The sequence below is a fragment of the Urtica dioica genome, chromosome 11 (genome assembly GCF_054948205.1).
Source record: "Urtica dioica subsp. dioica isolate 48M chromosome 11, U.dioica_male_clone48M_v1_H2, whole genome shotgun sequence".
Taxonomy (NCBI): Eukaryota; Viridiplantae; Streptophyta; class Magnoliopsida; order Rosales; family Urticaceae; genus Urtica; species Urtica dioica.
Window position 1 is genome coordinate 5,126,282 of NC_142766.1, and position 11,952 is coordinate 5,138,233.

Consider the following 11,952-nt stretch of genomic DNA (forward strand, 5'->3'; position numbering starts at 1 on the left):
CATACGAATTAAATATGAGGATCTTGCGACTCATTAACTCTCATTCGTTGTTATTATTTTGCTATTTTGATTGTATTTGTTACGTTTTTTCCGCACTTGCATCTCTAAGACGAAAGGTGGCTAGTGGAATTCTTTTTTTCTTTTTTTTTTGGCACTAGCATCTAGCAACTAATATTAGATTGGGGCAAATACGGTGACGTTTTTAGGATTTTTGTTTTTCTTACAGCGCGGTCATAACTCGCAAAAATTAAAAGCCAACTACAAGTACGATCTACGATTGGTTTGGGTTTCTGCTAGAAAAAATATAAATAAATAAATTTGGTTTGGGTTTCTACTTTTTATTTGACCAAACAAAAGAAAAAACCAATGGTTAGATAGATACCATAGTCACGTCAAGTCGAAATATAGTTTGAAAGAAGTCATTAGCTCTTGTGTGGTCTATTCGTTAGACCAAGTGTTTCTGACTTTCATGATTGTCACTGTCTCTCAGTCTATATCTCTCTCTCTCTCTGGCCTTCTCTTTCTCTGCCCACTATGTCGTATTAGCGCTTTGGGGATGCCAAAATAAGCCCTTCCCGATGCAAAATCAGCCCAAAGGCACTGCCCTCTGACAAACTATATATCCCCAACAACGCAACCAAACAAAGTACAGTATTTTGAAGCGACGACCCTTCTCACTACTATTCACGTAATAAATAAATGGCAATACAATACAACCAAACCAAGCAAATGTAATCTCATATCATAGTTGGCTTAAAACCCCTAATTAGTTATAAGAAGAAGAAGAAGAAGAACCTCCATGAAGTCTTTACTAACCACCTAACTACGACCATTAAAGATAGGGGAAGGGAACATAATCTGATTTGATCTTGGTAAGCGCTAAAAATGTATTACCACTGGCAATGGCTAGCTAAACGACAAGAGATCATTGCAGCAGATTTTAGAAGGAAGAAAGACATGAATGAATACGCTAGGATGGGAATGGGGGGATATTTGACATACGTCTCTGTTGTGTTGTAGAGCGAAGCGAGCTTAAATATATATATATATATATATATATATAAGCTAATAGGGAGATCTGGCGCTGTGGCCCCACCCGGGCATCACGTGAGTGTGGTGAGGTGGCGACGCCAGCTGGCAGTTGATGGCGGCCGGACTGGCGACCCCACCGCTGCTACTGTAGACCGGCACCGCCTCGCCCGAGGGCTTGCTCTCTCTCTCCTGTTCGCTCTCCTCGCCGGGGATCCTGTGAAACGACGGGCTCGAGAATGTCGCCACCACCACCACGACGGAGCTCGCCGCCACCACCTTCCCTCCGACGACCCCGCCGAAGACCTGGCCCTGGGCGCCGGCGAGGCATATCCCGAAGGAGGGCTGGGAGGAGGAGTCGGCGAGGACGGAGCCGGAGATGGAGAGGAGAGAGAAGGGGCCGTGGAGGGACACGGTGGTCGGCGCGGGGGAGAGCGGGTGCCGGAGAGTCACGTTGGACACGGAGCCCGTGCCGGAGAGGAGCGTGAGGCCCACGCTCCGCTTGAGGGCGAACTTGACGAGCGAGTCCACCACGTCGGCCCCGGCGGAGATCTCGAGGACGACGGGCCTCATGGAGGCGGCGCCGTCGGAGGAGGAGACTTCTTGGGTGATGACGAGAGGGGGTTTGGGCTTGTTCTTGGAGCCCGGTGGCCGGCCACGTGGCTTCTTCGGGAGGTCGGAGGTGGGGCGGCGGAGGGACTTCGAGGAGGTGGTTGCACGCGGGGTCGTGTTACGGTCGTCGGAGGAGTCTCCGTCGGAGGCCACGTGGCGGGGTTGGGAGAGCGACATCGGCGCCGGCGATGAGTAGTCCGCCATGAGGGAGGGAGGGAGAGAGAGAGAGAGAGGTTTATTTGTTTGTTGTTCAATTCACATATTTGTAGCGAGTCTGAGAGAGTGAGAGTGAGACGAAGGGTGAATCGGGATGTGGGGGACCACATATGTGCTGTGGGACCTTTTCTAATATTTTGTCTGATTGGAGAACACGGCTCTTATTTCAATTCAATTCAATTCATTAGGGGGCCTACATAATCAGTGTGGAGAAGTCTCTCAATAAAAAAAATAGAAAAAAAAAAAACATTGCAACAAGGGTACGAGATTATGAATAAAACATTATATATAAATAACAGATCTAATATTGGACATGCATTATCAACACAATATCATAAAAATATTTCGGATTACATACATTTCAACTCAGCTACAAACATAACCGGCTCAACTAAATCGGGGACCTTGGACAAGAAGAAAAAAAAAAGCCATAATTTTTTTTATCAGTCCTCTTAAAAAGAAATTTTAAAAAATGAAAATAACATATTAATATATATTTTTTAAAAATTCTATTTTTCCATATGAAAGTTTTTTTTTTTTTTTTGTCTTTTGGCCTTTTTATCTTATTAATTTGAAATCATGTATTTATTTTAGTTTGAATATGGTAAAATTATTTAAAACAATGATTGTTAAGAGATTTTTTTTTTTTGAAAAAATAAGGTATTCTTATAATAGAAAAATATATTATTAGAAAAATAATGAAAATTGATATATTGCATTTTAAAACTAAGAGAACTACTGTAATTATCACACTTGAAGAAGGTTTAAACTTTAAACAAGAGAAAAACAATAAATGAGATATTCTTAAAATTAAATAAGGTATTCTCGGAATAAAAACAGTTGTTTAAGTATCATCAGAAAATAGTTTTAAAATACGATATTTGGAGTAATAAGTTTTTCGTTCCAACGATCTTCAGATCTCGGTTGCTCTTTGCTCTTTGGATCTTCGGATCTCCAAGCCTTCGGATTCCTCGGCGGCTCCTTGCTTCTCGATCTTCACACTCGGGTTGATCGATACCGTAGTTGTCTAGGATGTAATCTCTGAAAGGATAGAGACAAAGGTGTGAACCAACTCTTTTATGATTAGAACAAATCAAATATCTTCTAGATACTTTAATAAATATAATATTCATATCATATCTGATATTTATTTATTTCTCACATTAGAATTAATCAGGTAATTAATCAATATAGAATATCTCCATGATATTCTCAATAAATAACATAATTAATACATTATTTATTTCTCGCAATAATAGATATTATTCTATAAATAGAAAAATAGAGAATATATGCATGATACTCTCAATAAATAACATAATTAATATATTATTTGTTTATCATAATAAGATATATTATTGCATGAAAGGAATAGCAGAGAATATATACATGATATTCTATTTGAGAAGAGCATCAATCCTATTGGGCTTTAATAAAACAAATTCAAGACATATGTACCTCATTGTACATGCCTACCACAATTCTTATTAGGCCTTGTGGACTGATTTAAATTGCTCTTTTACAAGCCCATTTAAATCTAAGTGATATTCCAAAGTTACTTAAACAATTAATAACTTATTCGTAAAATACTTTATTACGAATGCGAAAGAAATTGCAACAAAGTTGCAGTAATGAGAGTATAATCAATTATCTAATTATTACGAGCATCTCTATCCATCTTATCAGAGCCACCTAGGGGTCTATGGACCTAGTAACTGAAGCTTCTACGAATCCGAAGAAACAGTCGAAATCTCTATTTTCTTATATTCATTCGATTTGTCAATCTCGACGTAACTCCAAAAGATGAGCCGAGACTGCACTATTCTTATTACTAGAATTATATTTCACTCGATGTTATGAGGGTCCATTGATATAGTCAGTTCATGAGCTCAATCTTCCAGGTTCAACTCGTATCGAGAAAAGGTCAATAATTACGTTATACCTTTCTTGATACATATGAGCCCTAAGCATCGTTGTTTCTCCAGCGAAAAATTCTTTCGTACGTACTTTCTACGAAAGTGTGCGCAATCAATCAGTTCTAGAATCAACTCTTGCGTGAGTGAATATTGACATTATTTCAAGAAGGTTGGATATCGTATCTTTGAATCACTTTCTGCTCAAATCATATTATGAATTCTCAAGACTTAAGTATTTAGGCATCTTCTGAATGAGTCAAAGAATCCAGTAATACAATCTGGAAGTCTGTGACCACTTCAGGATTTATATCAAGTCTCACTGTGACCATCACAGTGACCTCAATTAGTGTCGCAACGATGCTTAAACGACACAACAACAACCAAAGTTGGTCCGGGTAATACACATACTAAATGTGTAGAATGCTCCCCTCAAGTGATCAATCTTTCACTTGTGTTCCACATATGTGATTTTTGATCCAACTATCCAGACATGGATCATCACCGACCATGTTTTAGCTCACCGATCGATCATAGATGCCCAACATGTAATTCAGTTTAATACGGAGGCTATGAATGATAGTTGTGATTGATTCTAACTAGAAAATAACCCACTAATCAATACTGCTAATAAAGTTAACTTTCTATTATATTCAGTAACTATCTTCAGTGGGCAATATTCTTAATAAATAGACCGTACGATTACTCACACCAAAAAAAAAAGGAAATTTCATGACACATTCCTCACCCCAACACCTTAAAAACTCTTCATTTCACCACATGAAAGGAGACCCAATTTTCTCTTACCAAAACTCTACACAAATTACTTCTCACTACTATACGCCCAAAATACCTTACCCACACCATTTTTACTACCTTTTTTTTGTACATATCTCTCTATATCACTCACTCTGTATCTGACCACCCCAAAAATAGAATCACTCTTCTTCTTTTTTCTCTAGAATTAGAGGAGAGTCTATCTCTTCATCTCTTTTTCTCTACATAATCATTCATACACATGGGCTCAATGCCATATTATATTTCCTCTCATGGTGACTAAGTGCTCGTAGAAATCAATTCTCTAGCCATCCACCTATTTGAGATGCACATCCATAATTCATTTATCTAATCTTCTTGATTTAGGAAATAAGGAGTTCAACCACCCCCCGCGAAGGCAAACCGAGGTTCGTTGCAAGAAGGACGGTCAATCTTAGAATTCCTTGGAATGCAAGACCCTTATCGAGCATGTCTCCATAGTCGTGATTTCCTCGCGACCTAGGATTCGATCTCCTCCACTCTTACGGTTGATCATTCAGACGGAATCGTTGGAATTTCGACCCTATAACGACATCTCCTTCGAAACCAAGTGAAATGAAATCGCCCCCGGATCACGGTGTATGTACTCGGACTCCTCCGCGATACGTCCATCGCAAATGTGATGCAAAAAACCGCACCAACAAAGGTCAAGTGACTGTAATCTTGTGGAACTCACAGTATTTTTCCTTGTTGCGATTTGTGAGATCTTTCTTGATTGGTGCTGGCGCGGTGAACTTATCACTAGCTAGGGCTAGGATTAAATCCAACGATGTGTTCAAATGAGTGAACGTGGAGTACTTTCTTGAGTTTTCCGCAAGTTGTGGCCTCTGATTCAGGGATGGTTGGTCATTAGCCCGACGACCTTTGTTTCTTTTCTTTGAGAGTTAGTGTACTCATCTTCATCTCGTCTCGTTGGCGAGAGCTTTTTATGTTGCCTTTCCGCACGTCAAGGTAATCTTCGAATCTCATGTAGCTTTTGGCTCGCGCCATGAGCTCAGTCATGCTTGTCGAGACGCGGCCGACAATCGATTTCAAGAAGTAATTAGTATGCAACCCTTCGATGATCCCGGCTATCGCGTTTCCGTCGTCAAACCGCTCGACTTTGCTTGACTCTTCTGAGAATCGGGCGAGATAGTTTCTCAGCAACTAACCATTCTCTTGCCAAATGGACCAGAGGTACAACTTGGTTTTATTTTGAACCATGGATGTAGCCAGGCTAGTAACGTGTCCTTCATGTCTTTGAAAGAGTGGACGCTCTCCGGTCTCAATTTTCTGAACCACTCGAAGTTGAGACATAAAACTTAGCACATGGCCACGGGGGTCAATTCTTGCATAGACATTCATGTCTCATAGTGCTAGATGTGGTAAGCAGGGTCACCCATACCGTCATAGGGGGCAATATTTAGGATTTTAAAGTTTCCCGCACAAGTATGGGCCAAGATCTGGGCAGTAAAAGGTGAAGAACTCTCTTCAACGACTCCATAGGCTTCGTAACTGCGTGCACCTGATTCTCGTATGCCACGAACTTCGTTTCAAAAATTGTGAATCGTCGAGACAACATCGAGGCCAACGATTAGATTAACTCCTTGCTCAATATGAGTCAATTTTCACATTTGTTTGTTGGCATTGGTGCCCACAAAAAGAGTAGTAGTTGTTGCTTATATGCATTTGATGTAATAAAGTCTCAAAAAGACTCTTGCTTGTAACTGCTGAATAATTAATAAAGAGTTGGAACTTTCATTCATTATTCCTTGTTTGTTTGAAGCTTTATGATAAAACCTTAGTCTTTAGTCTTTAAACAAACCTAACAACAAATGAAGAGTCAAATACAGATTTGCATGAACAAACTCTTCATGGTGTGCTTAAAACAGTATATTCACAATCTAAGGATCAAAGGGTTTTTGATCTAAGTATGATTGTTAGGAGAACCTATGATGTTTGGTTATGAGACATAGAGAGTTGAAGACTCTATAGTTCTTCCTAGGTACCTTGTGAAGCTACTGAATTGACAGTGCACTTCTAAAGACATTGTAAGAACAAAACCATTTAACCTCTTCTGTCTCAAAGTCACTATGAATTGCACCATGTTTACCTCAATCCTGAAATGAGACATGTCATTTCATAGCTTACATACTCTCATTTGAGAAAGTCATAGTTGTAGATTCACTATATACAAGACCTATTGATGAAGTACTAATTTATGAAGATGTCATGAACAACTTTGTGAAGATCTCATAGATATGGAATTCATGTACAAGATTGCTGAAATGCAATGTATATCACCTCATGCTTTGTTCCTTGGAATGTGAATAGATGAACTGGCCAATGTCCAAATTGAGTCATGACTTTTTTTGGATGAATCAATGTGACTTGTTAGGTCCTTGTCAATACATTGTTTCTAACTTATTCACAAGTGACAAATGAGTTTAGGAAAATAACAACTAGAATGGTAAAATTGTAATTTTATAAATCTCATCTAGTTGATGATATTCATGAAGGGTAAACATAGATAATATTCAATGGATCCACTCATCACAATTAAGTAGAATGTTTTAGTAGAAAATATATTCATTTGAACCGAGAGATTTTCAGTGTCAACTTTTTTGTGGAGTCAGTTGACATTAAGCTAGAACTTGGAAAAGGTTTGTGAACTTTTGTGTCCAAGTATGCTAGCTCAAACTTTGTTCATTTGGATCCATGAGGTCACTACCACAAGTCATTAGAGTAGGACTTGTTAAACTAGTAGCTAAGTCAAAACAAGTAGGATTTGTTAAACTAGTAGCTAAGTCAAAACAAGTTCAAATGTTGAACTAGACGAATTTTACGAAAATTGTCTAAAGGGTCATTTTGTCCATAAGGACATAAGATGGTACAAATGTCAAAATAAGATTTTGGACATTGTCATATGATGACAATATGAATTGAGTCCACACCGCCAAGTATGGTATTTGGGCCTTGAAGATTGAATTTCATTTTATGGAATTTTATGTGAAAATTCTACATGGACTTTTTTCATGTATTGTCATGAACAAATAAAGAAACATCTAGAAGCATGTTCTAGAGGAAGAATTTCGTGGCCACCATCATAAAAGAAAGAGGAAAATTATTTTGTGTATTGATGTATGAAGATACTTGCCAAAAAGGAAAAGAGGAAACAAATTAATAGCATATATACTATAATATTGTTGGACGGCCACCAAGATAGAGAAAAAGAGAAACAAATTTCCAACCTTGGTATTATTATGATAGGAATGGGAAATAAAGATTGTGTTCATGGATATGTGATATTCAATAGAAAACAGGAAGTTACTTCTTCAAGGCAATCACCTCTCCTATAAATATCACACCTCATTCACGATGTTGAAACAAGTTTTTAGTTTAGACTTTCTCTCACTAGCCTTGGCCGCCCACTTCTCTCTCCCTCTCTTCTTCTTGCTTTTTTGTTTTGGCGCCTAGGTCCTCATTAGACCTAGCGTTTTGTATTAGCTCTTTGGCTCTAAGACTAGTTCTTGAGTGCCCACACACTAAATCCTTTCTAAACTCGAAGACTCTAGTGGATCTAATTAGGGAGCCAAAGAGGATCAAACTTTCTGAATCCTCCGATCTAACAAAATCAACATACCTATGGCACTTAAGACTTGGTCATATCAGTCTAGATAAGATTAAAAGACTTGTGAGGGACGGTCCACTCCAAACCTCTGCAATAGGTTCACTACCTACTTGTGAATCCTGCGTAGAAGGAAAAATGACTAAGCGACCTTTCTCCGATAAGGGTCTAAGAGCCACTGAGTTGCTGGAACTAGTACATTCTGATGTATATGGTCCGTTCAGCCAACAGGCACGTGGAGGATACGAATACTTCGTTACCTTCACCGATGATTACTCGCGATATGGTTTTGTCTATTTGCTCAAACACAGATCCGAGACCTTTAACGTATTTAAGGTCTTTAGGGCTTTAGTGGAAAAGCAAACTGGCAAAGTGATCAAAACCCTTCGATCTGATCGAGGTGGTAGGTATATGTCTGGAGAGTTCAATGACTTTCTTAAAGAAGAAGGTATCACTTCTCAGCTTACCGCACCTGGCACACCTCAACAAAACGGAGTGCAGAGAGAAGAAACCGAACTCTTATGGAGATGGTTAGATCAATGATGAGTTACTCATCACTCCCTCTTTCCTTTTGGGGATATGCCCTCGAAACAGCCGCTTATATTCTGAACCAAGTTCCGTCCAAGACGGTTCCTGGTACTCCTTATGAACGATGGACTGGCCGTAAAGTGAATCTTGGCCGCATCAAAATTTGGGGTTGCCCCGCACACGTGCTAAGGCAAAAGACTAACAAGTTGGCTAGTAGGTCAAAATTGTGTATGTTCGTTGGATATCTAAAGGAAACCAAAGGTTTTACTTTCTATAGTCCCGAGGACGATAAGACTTTCGTTAGCACGAATGCTCGTTTCCTTGAGGAGGACTTTATGAAGGATGCAAAACCTAGAAGCAAAATTGTGCTTTAAGAAAAGTTGGGTGAGGAAGCTTCTACCTCATCTGTAAGAATTGTTCTCACCCCAACTGAAACACAACCTAACTCATCAGAATCTCGTCAAGTAGTACTTCGACGTAGTGGGAGGGCTACTCAAAAGCCTGACAGGTACATGTCCTATGGAGACTCTCTCGTAGCCGTCTCTGACATGGATGATCCTGTTTCCTATAGCCAAGCGATGACTTGTTCTGAATCAAACCTTTGGCTTGACGCCATGAAAGTTGAGATGCACTCGATGTATGTCAACAAATTCTGGAAACTTGTAGACCTTCCTGAAGGGATTAAACCCGCAGGGTGTAAGTGGATATACAAGAAGAAAAGGGGCCCGGAAGGGAACGTCGAGACGTTCAAAGAACGACTAGTGGCGAAGGGTTATACCCAACAAGAAGGGATTGACTATGAAGAAACCTTCTCGCCAGTCGCGATGCTTAAATCCATCCGCATACTCCTATCCATAGCTGCAGCTCTCGACTATGAGATCTGGCAAATGGATGTTAAGACAGCCTTCCTGAATGGCAATCTTAACGAGCGCATTTACATGGCTCAACCAGACGGTTTCATGGAAGAAGGTCAAGAGACCAAGGTTTGTGAGTTGCTTAAGTCCATTTATGGATTAAAGCAAGCATCTAGGTCATGGAATATTAGATTCGATGAAACTGTAAAGAGCTTCGGCTTTGAACAGTCAATAGATGAGCCTTGTGTTAACAAGTTAATACACGAAGGCAAAGTTGTGTTTTTGGTACTATATGTCGATGATATATTACTCATTGGTAATGATGTAGGTAAGTTATCTAAGGTTAAGGTCTGGCTGGCAAAGCAATTCGATATGAAGGATCTAGGAGAAGCCGCGTACATTCTGGGGATCCAAATCTTTCGAGATAGGAAAAACCGGACACTGTCGCTCTCTCAAGCATCTTATATTGATAAGGTAATGGATAGCTTCTCGATGCAAGACTCCAAGAAGGGCCAAACACCCTTTAGGCATGGAGTTTCACTCTGTAAGGACCAGTCTCCCAAGACTGCACAAGAGATTGAAGACATGAGAAAAATTCCTTACGCCTCTGCCGTAGGAAGCCTCATGTATGATATGCTTTGCACTAGACCTGATATATGTTTCGGCATTGGCGTAGTTAGCCGTTTCCAATCCAACCCTGGACCCGAGCACTGGAATGCTATTAAGCATGTTCTTAAGTATCTTCGAAGAACTAGGAACTTGATGCTTACATACTCAGGTACTGACCTGACTATGACGGGATATACCTACTCTGATTTTCAAGCGGATAAAGATTCCAGGAAATCCACTTCGGGATCTGTGTTCATCCTTAATGGTGGAGTTGTTGTGTGGAGAAGTATTAAGCAATCTTGCATTGCTGACTCCATAATGGAAGCAGAATATGTGGCTGCTTGTGAAGCATCCAAAGAGGCTGTATGGCTTAGAAAATTCCTCAAGTATTTGGAAGTTGTTTCAAATGTCGACGAGCCCATGACCCTTTATTGTGATAATAGTGGGGCTGTCGCTAACTCAAAGGAACCTCGAAGCCATAAGCGTTCTAAGCATATTGAGAGGAAATACCATTTGATTCGAGAGATCGTGCAGCGCGGAGACGTGGAGGTGAAGTAGATCTCTGGCAGATTCATTCACCAAGGCCCTAGCGAACAAGGTCTTCGACCAACATCGAGAGGGATTTGGCATGAACGACTACACACATCTTCTTTGAGTCAAGTGGGAGTTTGTTGTCAATGGTGCCCACAAGAAGAGTTGTAGTGTGTAGTTATATACATTTGATGTCATATAGTCTTACGAAGACTGTTGCTTGCAACTGCTTTTTTATTAATAAAAGTTGAAACGTTCATTCAATCTTCCTTGTCTGAAGCTTTATGATAAAACTTAGTCTTTTAGTCCAAAAACAAACTTAACAACTTACGAAGAGACAAATGTAGATTTGCATGAACAAACTCTTCGTAGTTTGCTTAGACGATATATTCGCAATCTAAGGGTCAAAGGACTATTGACCTTAGTATGATTGTTAGAAGAATCTATGATGTCTGGTTATAAGGCATTGAGAGTTGGAGACTCTATAGTTCTTCTAGGTATCTTCCGAAGGTACTGAATTGACCAGTGCACTTCTAGAGACAAGATAAGAACAAACCATTTAACCTCTTATGTCTCGAAGTCACTACGTATGAATTGCATCGTGCTTACCTTTATCCTGAAATGAGACATGCCATTTCACAGCTTACGTATTCTCATTGGAGAAAGTCAGAGTTCGGACTCACTATGTGATTCCGAACAGGGCCTATTGGTGAAGTACTAAGTTGTGAGAATGTCATGAGTAACTTTGTGAAGTTCTCATAGATATGGAATTCATGTACAAGATTGCTGAAATGCAATGTATATCACCTCATGCTTTGTTCCTTGGAGTGTGAATAAATGAACTGGCCAGTGTCCAAATTGAGTCTTGACTCTTTTGGATGAAACAATGTGACTTGTTAGCTCCTCGTCAATACATTGTTTCTAACTTATTCACAAGCGACAAAGGAGTTGAGGAAATAACAACTAGAAAGGTAAAATGGTAATTTTGTAAATCCTGACTAGATGATGATATTCATGAAGGGTAAACACTGATAATATTCTGTGGATCCACTCATTACAATTAGGTTGAATTCTTGAATAGAAAATAAATTCATTTGAACCGAGAGATTTTCAGTGTCAACTCTTTAGTGGAGTCAGTTGACATTAAGCTAAACTTGGAAAAGGTTTGTGAACTTTTGAGTCCAAGTATTTAGCTCAAGCTTTGTTCATTTGGATCCATGAGGTCACTTTCACGAAT

At 39.6% G+C, this 11,952-nt stretch overlaps 1 pseudogene; it reads right to left on the bottom strand.

The window, feature by feature from the left end:
• Window positions 1-395: 395 nt before the first annotated feature.
• On the bottom strand, window positions 396-1,895 carry LOC149380815 (AT-hook motif nuclear-localized protein 28 pseudogene; annotated as a pseudogene).
• Window positions 1,896-11,952: the final 10,057 nt, after the last annotated feature.